We start from the raw sequence: 13,393 nt of genomic DNA, 5'->3' as shown, positions 1-13,393 counted from the left end.
TAACAAATTTAAACTCGGTCCGGTGTAGAGTCGTCAAAATTAAACTTACATGATATTTACCGCCTCCATTGGTTTTAGATAAAGTCAGACAGCAATGTACTTGCACCAAAGATTCTGTGTGAACTGATATTCCATGTGCCTTACGAACGTTTTAAAAAATAACCTTATCAAATGGTATTTTTTTTGCAAATTTTCACTCCCTGCATTGTGACTTAATTTTCCCTTTTGCTCAAGGTCAAAAAACAATTGACCCTTATGGGTTTAGTGGAATGCATGGGCCTACCGAGCTTGCAACCAAAAAAGCACATCAAGTGACCTTCACTCAGAATGCAAATACATGCTCACTTTGCAACAACATATGAGAATCCATTCATGAGAACCGCTACTCCCATACACGTGCGGAACCCCTATTTCCATCAAACAGTGCAGGTGGCTGCCTCAGAATTCAAACTGTAGGACGCCAGTATGACTGCAATAGTATTCTAAATGCATTTTAACACAGACGCAGTAATTCTTCGCCGTATATTGAGCATCAACTTCCAATTTACCGTATGGCTTTGGTGACAATAAAACACCATTTTTTGACTTCCTGCTTCCTCATCCCATCTCAGCCTCATTAACGCTCACCTTCCAAAACGGTATTTCATAAGTGAAAGAAGTGCAATGGTGTCTTGTTTTACATGTTTTACCGCCAAAACATGAACAAAAAATGGTGGGCGCAGCGAAAGAATCTGACGTACTTCACGCTGTTCCACAACCAATCAGTGAACGCGTCACATGTCTGCGGACATGATGCTACAGATTAGCCAATCGATTTCTTGTCCGCGGAGTGAACAGGGAAGTGTGACCACGGAGCGGACATAGATATCACTAATTTTTTCAGACATACTTTTTGTTGTTTTATAGGAAACTACTGGACGGATTGTCACCAAATTTACAAAAGCTCGCTTTTGAGACCAAGCTCCTGTCCCTGACGCAAATTTGGTGGAAATCCATCCAGCGGTTTGACCTGTAGGCGTGCACAAAGTTTTTCCTCCATTCAGTCTATGGGAAAAAAAGAAGTTTTGGGATGCCCCCTATAACTCCCCCCCCCCCCCGGACCAAACATCACCAAACTTTGCAAACAAATTCAGAGTGGCCCATATACGCGTCTTGCAAAGTTTGGTGGTGAGGGTTCGTCCAGGGAGAGCAGAGTTATAAGCGCCGCCCGAAAAGTGCTCTTCCTTGGGAAACAGCAACTTAACCATAACTACACAGCCACTACCGTGGCTGTGTAATACATATATATACCAGTAAGGTTGCTCAGATGCATGCTGGTAAAATAGCTAATCTCTGCCAGTAATATAGCTCAGATACATGCTGGTAAGCTAGCTCATATGTATACCAGTAAGGTTGCTCAGATACATGCTGGTAAAATAGCCAATCTTTGCCAGTAAGATGGCGCAGATGCATGCCAGTGAGAAGGAGAGTAGGGCAAGGCCAGGTTTTTATCAACTCTGTCTGAGACACACCCAGGGAGGGTTCAAGGGCTCCAAAAAGGTACCACTCATTTCTGTTTGGAAACAAACCCAGTACAATGCTCTGCGTCTGAAATTCTGGGATTAGGCACCGTTAAGTAAGCAGAATCATAAGGGTGGCCGAAGCCAAGGAGCACCAGGAACCAACACTATAAAAGGAAGGCTTTCATCTTAAAGTTTCAGTTACGGGATACAGGATAGGTCCCAGTATAGAGTAATAGTAAGGGCACATCCATCCAAAATGCGTGCTCCTGTACAAAAAACAGTTAATTATGTCACGGTAGCCGTCGTTTGTGGGGCAATCTAGATTTTCATTGGGAAATGTACAGTTTGTAGGCATGTCTGCCTGTTATCCTTGTAGTTGCCATTGGTTTCATATGCTGTGGGTTTGTATTAAAGTCTTAATCCTAAAAATAAAAGAAATCCATGAATAATAGATCCTGCCAAAAAACAATTTAAAAGGATTGGTGCCCTAGCCAACTAGAGAAATCAGTCTGTCCTCTTGCCAGCTGTCCTTCCATCCATATTAAAGCCCATTTTGCCACAGGAAACACATGGACCCATTATGAGTTGTGCTGAAATGACAGTATTTTGGAATATTGCATGATATGTTGCTCTTTCATCCACTAGAGCAACCAGTCAGCCCTCTTGCCCACTGTGCTGCCATGCATATTAAAGGACATTTTTGCACAGGAGACACTATGGTTTCCATTAGTAATCACCGGCAGTTTGTATGTAGAGGTTTCACTTCCACTTACAGTGGCACTTTTCCCCCCATATGGTTTTATCGCATTGGGCAATATCTCATGTCCCCAATAGAGTACAGTGGGACTCCAAAATTGGGAAAAACCGAGTGTGACTGGACGACTCTAATGTATCCAGTATCTTATAGTTGCAGCATAAGGCAATGATAATGGACTTTGGCAGGATTACCAGTAAACCTCCAATGAAGGCCTATGAGCCTCATTACGAGTTTGCCAGTATCCTGGCGGTACTACGCCAGAATACCAGCAAACGGAATTGCCATTACCAGCACTTGGCCTGATGGAATTACCGGCAGATTACAAGCGTCGGAAAGGGCGGTAAATCCCTGTTCCATGGAGTACCATTGGACTCCAAGGGGGGATTTTGGCAACGGTATTACAGTGCCGGTAATACAGGCCGTCGTTTGATGGTAGGCATCAGATTTACCTACTGCTCATAGCTGGAGGTAAATCCTTCACCCCTACCAGCAAATATGTAGTTGGCTGGTCCAGTAAAGTGCCGGTAAATGTTATTACTGGCCCTTTTACTGTGTGTTGTCAATGAGGGGGTATTATCTATGGTGGTTGTGAATCTTTCATTTCATGAGGCTACAAAGGCACTGCCAACTCTCCAGGTAACATTGGAATGCCAAGGGTGTCTTAAGCATGCCCCAACATAACAACACTCACAACCACACACCCAAGTCAGTGGCCCATAACAGATCGGTGGATCACATCATGTCACAATTGAGGTACATAGAGTTCTGCACAACAGTGTATGTAAATTTAATGGCCAAAGTAGTGCCAGCCACTAGAAAAGTCTAACAACTTGTACTGATAACACACAACACACAATACATAAATCTAAGGCACCTTAGCTTGAGGGTTATTTTTCAACATCTAAAAATGTACAGGCAAAGGTCTATGTAAATCCTGGTTTCTAACACAGTCTATGCAAAAAATTCTGTACACAGATCTTAAAAAATGCATGAGACCAGCTCATGCTATATCAAGGTCGACCGGTTTCATAACCATATCTTGCTCTGGTCAAGTTGTTAGACTTTTCTAGTGGCTGTTGTGCAGATATAGCTCTAGAAAACTCTAAGTACCTGGCATTATCTAATGCAAAATGCCTTGTTTTTGCAGCTCTTGTTTAAACACTTGGGACTGATTTTTAATTGTTGTAAGTGAACAAGTGGTTTGTTTTCCGATGTTGTGATAGACCCACTGAGATACAGAATTTTCTTTACTGCTATATGTGAATGATGGAATGATCATACATATAAAATATGTTATGAAAAACTATTCTTCTATAGACCGTGATGGTGGGTGATTATGAATCTTTAATTCTTGGTAGGAATGTAAACTAGACCTTTTTATAGGTCAAACTAGCAATACCCTTAGTGTTTTAGTATTTTTACTTTTTAACAATTAATGATACGCCATCATTATTTTAAGTGAAGACAGCGTGGTACAGGATTGATAACACCTTTAATGTAGCACATGCATTATGCATCTTATCATTCACAGCTTAGTGCATGTCTTCACTGCCCCCCTTCCAATATGATATGCCATTGCTTTACACCCCAGGATTACATGAATCTGATGTGCAACACACTTCAGCGTTTTCAAAAATAGTGTGCAGGGACACAACACCCCAAATGGCAGAAGGAAACCAAGACAAGATTACACATGGAAAGAAAACAGGTAGAAGTACCAAACCTACACCACATTGACCTTACACACAAAACGCAACAAAGAACCCTCACAACAAAAAAGGTTTGGCAAATCGTGTCCATGAATATTTTGCATAATGACACCATTGGGACGTTCTGGCCTAACTGCTTCTTAGACAGTCCAATCCATCCCAAGCAAGTTGCGTCTCTTTTTACACATCATGAATACATACTCCACTCCCTGTTTCACCAGGAACTGCCTAAGAGGCACACTAGAACAAAGGTGCCCTCCACACATTCACATCAACACAGAACGCCTCTGTCACATGGCGACAGTGCAGAAATGTTACCGCAGCACGACAATTGAATTTCTCAAAAAATCCCAACTCCAAACACAACACATCTGAATACAACAATCTTACTGCACCAAAAGACTACTGTTAGACTTCTGGAAAAGCCCACAATGTGCTATAGAAGCTTTATCATTCTCACATCTCCTCCTCCATTAAAGTCAGGAAACACTGTAATCCTCACGTTATCGGAATCCAGTTTCTAATGCACGTGTACCTTTCACCTAAACCTCACGCCATCTCGTGAAATAACCATTCCCAATCCAAACTGCCGTATGCTTTCCAAAGTGGCACCCCCTTTTTACCACTAAAATCATATACTAACCTACTTTTTCCTGCTACTCTTCATTGGTCATACAAAAGTCCACAAATCACAATGCATAAGTCGCTGTAATGAAGAGAGGAAATTGTAATCATGCAAAAATACAAGATCCTCACACTTCTTGACCAACTCCAATTTAATAAGAAACAAAGAAGGCGGGAGGTAACTGCACACACCTTCTTCACCCAACAGGATATTACACCTCTGAATGGCACCCTTATGATGGTTCTATGTCATTTCATCGCCATATATTTCATTGCCTGGCAATTAAACGTGTACATTCTAACGAAAATGTTAATCGATTTCTTTTTCTTTTTTGGGAGGGGGTCCCCCAAACTCCCCTTCCCTCACCTATTCTTACCTATTCCATACCCACCCAAACCTTTATTGGACCTCCCCCCTCCAAAATTAGATGAACATATTCGTTATAATGTTCACGTTTGAATGCCAGGCTTTGAAATGTACGGCGATGAAATGACGTTGTACCCCTTATGATATTCCTTACCTTGTGTGGTGGGTCAGAAGAAGGACAGAGACTGATATCTTCTTTCCAAGTATTTTATTGATGAAATGAAATGGTGAAAGCTCCGACCTATCCCCAAACTATGGGGTTTCCTCGCCTAACACAAAACTAGCTACGGTGCTGCTCAGGCGTCATTTAGTCCAAAAGGAAGATCTGCCCTCTGTCCAAAACTAAGCTATTCTGTCCTTACATTATTAAAAGGAAGTAAGGCACGAGAATGCCTCCCTTCTCCTGTGGTCTTCATTTCAGCACAGTCACTTTTAGTAACTTATTCAGAGGTAATTCTTAGCAACTACTTTTCCCAGTTTGTACAGTTCAGGAATAGGGCTCGTGAGCTTCTCTTTCATGTCCTTGCCACCTTGCTTTGCCCTTTTGAGGTTTTTCTTCTCTCTCGCTTGATTTATTATATTTTTTACTTTCTCTTGAAACAATGTCCACTCTTTTCCCTGATTGGGCCAGTTAAAAATACTCTCAAATGGATTCCCACTTTTCTCTGTTTCTTTGACTTTAGTGGGACAAGTATGAATGTTGGAGCAATGATTACCTTCATTCTTTAGGGCTCTCTCCTTATTGAAACTTTATCTGAGCTCACATAGTAGTTCTCAATCTTATCCGTTATTTTGTTTTCACTGAGACGAGTATGATGCATACCAGCGTTATATTTGTAATCTCTCCCGGGTCTCCCACTTCCCCTATTACCTATTTCCACTGGGGTTAGTGCCACAGTGCCTGCACTCAGTACGGAGAGCTTCTCTTGTGTCATCAGGTTGGCTTTCAGCTTCTCTTCTTCTCTTTCTCTCACTTGGTGTCCACTCTATGATGTGAGCGGGTCTGTGGTTTTGGTGTCGTTGCAAGACTTAGCAGTCCGCCAACTCTCGGTCATGCCACCACTTAAGGATTTCTATCTCTGTTGGGATTCCCTTTCCCCAGCTTCTCCTGCTTCCAGCTTTTCTTGTGTCAACTTCACACATCTCTGTTACTGTGATTGATAATGGTGTCAATGGAAAAGAAGGGTTTGCGTTGTGTGCGCCAAATTGTTGACTGGGGTAGACGCGTTGTTAGTGTGATGCTGCGAGGTAGAGGTAACATGTATCTAGTGTTATTAATGGGAATTAAATTAGTGTTAATCTTAGTGTTATTTTGTGTATAGTTGATACATTTTAGATTCATACATGCCTATCAACATAATGACAAGTCTGCTGATTCAGTGTTAAAACAATGTCATTGTGTGAGATTCAACATAGCGACTAAAAGATGGGAAGTGAGGAGCTTCATATGCGCACACGAGAATAGAGATTCATGGATGGAGAAGACACTTTGAGGTGACGTGGTAGTCTAGAATATACATGCACAGGCATATGTACACAGGGGATTTCAGGGAAATGTGTTTGGGAAAGTCAAGGAACATGGGGTACATGGTGGATACATGAATCTGTATACCACGGGTCCCTCATAGGTGGGTTTTTGTAGGCCTCAGAAACCTGGGGTGGAGAGGTAAACTCTATAGGACCTGGGAATCTGGTTAATCAAGTACGAAGGATGGAGGAAGTCAGCTAACTGCATTCGGGCAGCTTCGATAACATCAAATGGTCAGTTGCGGCCAGGCCAGAGTTTATGACTTGGTACTATTGTGGAGAGGAGATGTAATCTTCCTGAGTACATGGGAGTTTGTTATTCAGTGACAGGGAAGTCCGGCCACCTAGGCTCGAATCTAAGCCAGGTAAAAAACCCAGTACCGGGGGTGCTTGAAGGTAGAGTTGGTCAATGGTTTATAGGTGGAAATCAGGTTCTCAGAAATGACCTGGATGTGGCTAGATGCCATGCGTGCTGAAATGGTAGTTGTTGTAGATTAGCATGAAATGGGAGGTCCCAGGGATGCCAGCAAGTCTGGGCAGATTAGATGGCTATCACCAGTTCAAAGGGAATTTGTTGTTTCTCCCTCTCCTCATATTGTTGAAGTGTCCTTGCAAAGCCATGTGCATCACAACTGGGGTTAGAGGTCCCCGACCATATGGAGTTTATAATAAATTGGGTTTGTTGTATGTGAATACTTAATTATATAATTATTACATTACATTACATTACATTTCATTTGTTAAGCGCACTATTGACCCTTAGGCATAAAGGCGATGACAACGGAAAAACATATAGCACAAAAGAGGACAGGCTTAGAGATGAAAAATCATAAAACTCCTCAGCGGTTATTCCACTATCCCCTAATTGGAGACATCCTTATGTTCCCAAGGTCAGACAAACAAGAATGTCTTCAATTCCTTCTTGAACGATGCAAGAGAGGAGTGACTCCTCAAGCTTGAAGGAAGATTGTTCCAAAGTGAGGGGGCCCTCACCTCAAATGCTCCCTTTTCCGCCTTCGTTGTTTTACATCTTGGCTGTATAATTTGATTAGAGAAATCAGATCTCAAAGATCGTACATTACTCTTGGAAATTATATACTGTTGTAAATACTCAGGCATTACTTGAGACCGACATTTGAAAACTATAACCAGTGCTCTAAAATGAATCCTGGCTTCAATAGGCAGCCAGTGTAATGAGCGTCTGGCCACGGTTACATGGCTATACCTTGGAAGTCTAAGAACCACTCTAACTGCCCAATTCTGGGCTACCTGCAGTCTATGCAGCTCTCTTTGATTAATGCCCAGCAGGAGGCTACAACAATAGTCCAATTTGGCACCTATAATGATGTCACTACTGACTATGGAAAAATCCCGAAAAGGCGTGTGCTGTTAATATGAGTTCATGCAAATGTATGTGGAAAGGAGTTGGTAACTAAGTGAATGTATCCAATGAGAACCTGGGAACTTGGGGGGATTAGATTTCCTTGTATAGGGCTAACCAATCATGTTTGGGGGGATGACTTTGTAATGCAATATGTGGGAGTGTGTTAAATGTTGCAAAATATATACAATGTGTAGACTTTGTGTGGTTCGGAGAGAATTGGGCTAGTTGGACTCTATAGCCTCATCTTGCCCCTCTCGGCCATTTGTACAAGAAACTTGCTTTATGGACAAAGATGCACTCGCTTCTTATGAGGTGGGCCTATTGTGGGTAAGGAGATCAGAGGACCACCCACACATTTGGTGACCCTGGCATGATTTCCAGACTTTCAGAGACGCTGGGAGTTTTCTGTCTGCACAAATCGGCTGCACCGCTTCTCTGCAGGGAATAGTCGTTCATGCACTTGCTTCTTATGAGGCTGGCTTATTTTGGGTAACAAGATCAGAGGTCCACCCACATACCAGCCATCATCTAGGTTCAAATGCTGCGCATCCCAGTCTCTTTCAGCTCTCGCTGCACAACTGACTTCAAACTCACAGGCTTCTCTCTCCAATAGGACTCCTCTTTCTGCTTTAATGACGCATTGCTGAGTCTTCCTCAGCGGAGCCTCATAGTCCTTTTTTCCTGGTTGCCACAGTGTTCTTTATTACTCTGGCACTCTTCTTCTTCTCAATATTACAAGAATGCTGCTCCTCATGATGAAACAATGGTTCTGCACTACAGTAACAAACAGTAGCTCGTTCTTCCTGTCCCCTAGGTGTTGTAGCTGTTAATGGTGGATTGTGAGTTAGTCATGTAGGGAGTTCCTCTTTGAAACAGGAGTCTTTGTCCTCAAGGGCAGAGTCTCCCCCAGTGAGGTCCCGCTTGCCTCTACCCCTAGGGAGAGTATCGCATAGGAGGCGCATCACCCTAGCCTCATAGGGAAATGCTCCCCCCTGGGGTTAAGGGACCGAATCCTGTGATTCGTCACACTTGTGAAATTAACTATTCTTTCATCCTCCTTATTAGGGGTGAGTGAAATTTGCATCCACAAAGCGAAAAGTGCAGAATCCACGATTTCAGTATTACAGTTCCGCCACCACTGAATGTTTTGTGCAGCACATGGTGTTCTGTTCCCATCTTAGTTTCATGTAGCACAACGAGAAACTTGACACAGGTCTTTTTTTTATCGGTGTTAGTTTCCTGAAGCAACACAAGAAACTTAGCATGGTTTTTCAATTCATGACAGGTTCACGCAGTGTCACGAGAAACTTTGTGCAGGTCTTATTTCGATCTGTGATAGATTTTGCAACACGTGAAACTTTGTGTTGGTGTTTTTTCGATCCGTACTAGTTTTGTGCAATGATATGAGAAACTTTGTATGGGTCTTTTTCGATCTGTGGTAGTCTCATGCAGCAGCATGAGAAGCTTTGCATGGTTTTCCACGATCTGTGCTAGTTTTTTTGCACAGCAACACGAGAAACTTCACACAGACTTATTTTCGATTTGTACTAGTTTCACGTTGCAGTATGAGAAACTTTGCATGGTTTTTCAAACCACACTAGGTTCACACAGCACCACCAGAGACTCCACACAGCTTTTTGTTTTCTTTGTGGTAGGTTCGCACACCAGCATGAGAAACCTGGTGTCACTCTTCTTGATTTGTGTAAGGTTTGCACAGCGGCACAAGAAACTTTATACTGCTCTTTTTGAATCGTGTTAGGTTCATGCAGTGGGACGAGAAACTTTGTGCCACTCTCGTTGATCCATGCTAGGTTTGCACAGCAGCACAAGAAACTTCATGTGGCCCATTTCAGCTTGTGAGACAGCACGAGAACTTTTGTGACACACTTTTTGATCCAGAGAACGGCAGGTTGCGGTGAAACAGATTGAAATCTTAATGGTTTTGCTTCCGTGGCTGGCGAAACAGAATTTCACAATTTCACCCAGCCAAGCTCCTTATATTCTGTATTCATCACTGCAGAATGCATGTAGTTTCTTCCTCTTGGCATTGTATTTCCCATCATTCTTGTCCCAATCTTACTTCACCTATTTTGGTCATAACACACTGAGCATTCTTCTTTTCTCCAAACACTGGCTCTAAACAAAACCAGACTGCATATTGATCTGTTCTGTTTGCAATTGATAACACATGATTAGGCTTTCCGTTTATCAGTTGGATCCAATAAACCACTGAAAAACACCACTGGAAGAAAAAGGTGCCTCCTTGTTTGAAAGGGAAAAGCACTGTTTTGTCACCCTCCTAATGGTGGCTTAGTGAGAGCAAGGATGGGAGGAAGTTTGTTGGGGGGAAGAGAAGGCTGGAGAGGGGGCTTGACATACAGTTGGAGAAGGGATCTACCACCCTCCCAAGGATGCCTGCATGCTTTCTCCCATTGCTTTCTCTCCATTCCCCTGACCTATTAAAAAACACTGCACATTCTAGGTTACATCCTTGTCTTTGTTAAAAGATTTGGCAGTGGTCAGGGGCTATTTGAGGATTTGAAACTAATTTGAGCAATTTTTGTGCCTGCTGATTCACATTTGAAAATTGGCCAAAATTCGTCAAAATAGCCCTTGACTACTGACAATTAGTGTCTCTATTTGTGCCCCCAGACCCTCTTTTTTCCCCTCCCTCTAATTTAGGGTTTGAATCAGACATGTACAGACAACAACAAATGTATGTTACGTCGTAAAATTAAATATTTGTCAGTGCTACTTTGAGCAAATCTAGGCAATTATAGGCCTTTTTATGTGACCATGAATTCACGCAACTCGTATAACATATCTCAACATTTTCCACAATTCCTCAAAATAGCCCCTGATTAGTGAGGAATACATTTATTTTCAACTAAACATAGATTTTGCAGCATATGTATTTGTGCCCCCAGGCTGTCTTTGTCACTTTTCCAATATATGTAGTGTTATAATAAGACACACACAGGCACTGCAAAATCTTTGTCACATCCTTTATTTGGAAAATAAAATATTTGTCATTGGACAGGGACTGATTTTTGCGAACACTCATTCACTTGCCCCCAAAAATAAAAATGGCCCTGGAATGTGTCACATGTTGTCTAAACAGCCCCTGACCACTGACAAAAACATTTTTCTTTTACAAATAAATACAATGGAACATTGTAACAAGCAACAGGTGAGAGGGAAGAGGGTGTCTAGGGAGTCAGTGACAAAGTTCATTGTTGTACAGTATTGTTACACTTTTGGGTTCCTTCCAACTCCAGCGCATTGAAGCCACGCCAACCCTCCCTAGTATCCACCCGAATGTCTGTGTAAAACTATGACTAAACCAGGTGACCCCATCAACATATTTTGTTGCACCTAAGACTTGAAAGTACATTTACAAAAGTCATTTAGTCTCACACTGCTTTGCATTCGGGTACATTCAGGCTTCTGTTCAAGATGGGGCAAACAAAGCTACAATTATCCTCTTTTTGCCTAACATATTTCTACATGGATGTATATGTTTGTCGGAGTGGTTTATTATGGTTTGTGTATACAATATTTTTGAAGACAAAAACACATCTTCCTACCGGCTCCAAGCCACCACCACTACATACCAAACACAGTAACATTATTTCACGAGGATAGTATAATTTGATGCATGGGGAACTCTGGGATTTGAGCCTAGGTGTCCTTGTGTGCCAGACTGCAATTTGACAGCAGGATACATTGCATTCCATCCCATCGTTAGTTTTAGACCAATTTAAAGAGGTGGCAAAGATAGAGATTTCATTGGTAGAGCCGTATCAGGAGTCCAGCTTCACCCTAAGAGCCAAACACATGCTAACCCACAACTGCCTTCTTGCCCGCCATCGCACAACACAAAAGCCAAACCTGGCATTTGGCATAGGAACCTCACTTTTAGCATACTGCCCACCTCCACCAGTACACATTATATAAATGGTTAGTATTTATTTATGGAGTAACACTATAGATTATAAACTAATGTGAGTGAGACTGTTTCTACAGGCAGTTTAGGAAAACAAGGCACAGTGATGAAAAGTGATTTGCTCAGATGGATATAATGTGTCAATTGTAGAAACTGGGATTTAATCCCTAGATTTCTGGTTTAAAAAGTAGACAGAAGAGAAGACTTAATCTTCTCCTATTCCATCTTCAAAATTAGAACCACCAAAGCAAAGCAGGGAACAGATATTATGAATTGGGAAACAAACCCATTCTGCTCCCGGTCTACCAGCTAAAAGGGATGCAAAACACAGGTAATAAGCACCACAGAGAGGCAGGCAAGCTGAGATTATTTAGAGCATTCTATTAGGACCTATACTCTAACGAGGTGAAGAATGAGGAGGCTGGGAAATATCAGGGGAAGTTGCATCTGTGCACCCTTGCGGAGTCCGAAAGAGATTACCTAGAAAGGCCTGTTCCAATGGAAGAAGTGTTGAAAGCAATAAGGGTACAAAAGCTAGGGAAAGCACTAGGGCCAGGTGACTTTATACCGCTTTTTTAAAAATAATTACAGCGAATGCTGATTTGGCCCATGAAGGATACTTATAATGCCTGCGTCTCCCAGGAAAGGGTCTTACCCACAATAGGGGTGGTAACCATTGTGGTTCTCCCCAAACAAGGGAAAGACCCATAACCGTGTGCTTCATTCTGCCCCATCACCCTCTCAAACATTGATGCGAAAATCTATGCCTCGATCATAGCAAAATGCATGGAGGGTTTTCTTCCAAAGATTGTGCATGGTGATCAATGTGTTTTTTTTTGTGGTCACCAAGAAATTGGCAATGTACGCAAGGTCCTGGACCACAGAGGCATAGCCCAGAAGTGGAAATCCCCCTCAAATCTAATCTCTTTAGCTGCTGAGAAAGCCTTTGACAGGATGGAGTGGGACTCCCTTTGGGAAGTATTCAAAAAGATGGAGTTCGTCCTGCAAATAATTCATTATGGCAATTTATGCGGCTCCCACCACAACGATAACGGGGAATGGGCACCTCCCTGAACCCTTCCGATTGTATAGAGGGACAAGACAGTAATGCCACCTGTCACCTCTACTGTTTGCGATGGCATTTGAGCCATTAACCCAATATGTGAGAAACTGTCAGGATATAACAGGAGTACGATATGGGTGCAGCGAATATAAAACAGCACTATTTGCAGATGATATTCTATTTCACGTTGTCTAACCCTGAGATATCGCTAGCAGCGATATGACAGGGATTGGAGGAATTCAGGGTGGCATCTGGATTTCAAGTTAATCTCTTGAAATCTGAAATGCTCCATATAAATATACCCGTGACCCGATGGAATGCCCTAGGGTCAGCCGGCATGCTAAGAGATGCAGGACATTCCCTGAAATATCTTGGCATCCTTATCCTGGCCAAACTCCCAGATCTACATCAATACAATATTCCAGCTCCTGTCACGAGGGTGAGGGAGGATTTGAGGCCTTGGAGGCACCTAGTGCTTTCCTGGACAGGGAGAGTAACTCAGTGAAGATGAACA

This window comes from Ambystoma mexicanum, chromosome 2p (genome assembly GCF_040938575.1).
Source record: "Ambystoma mexicanum isolate Mex_15411 chromosome 2p, UKY_AmexF1_1, whole genome shotgun sequence".
Taxonomy (NCBI): Eukaryota; Metazoa; Chordata; class Amphibia; order Caudata; family Ambystomatidae; genus Ambystoma; species Ambystoma mexicanum.
This window is presented reverse-complemented; position numbering follows the sequence as displayed.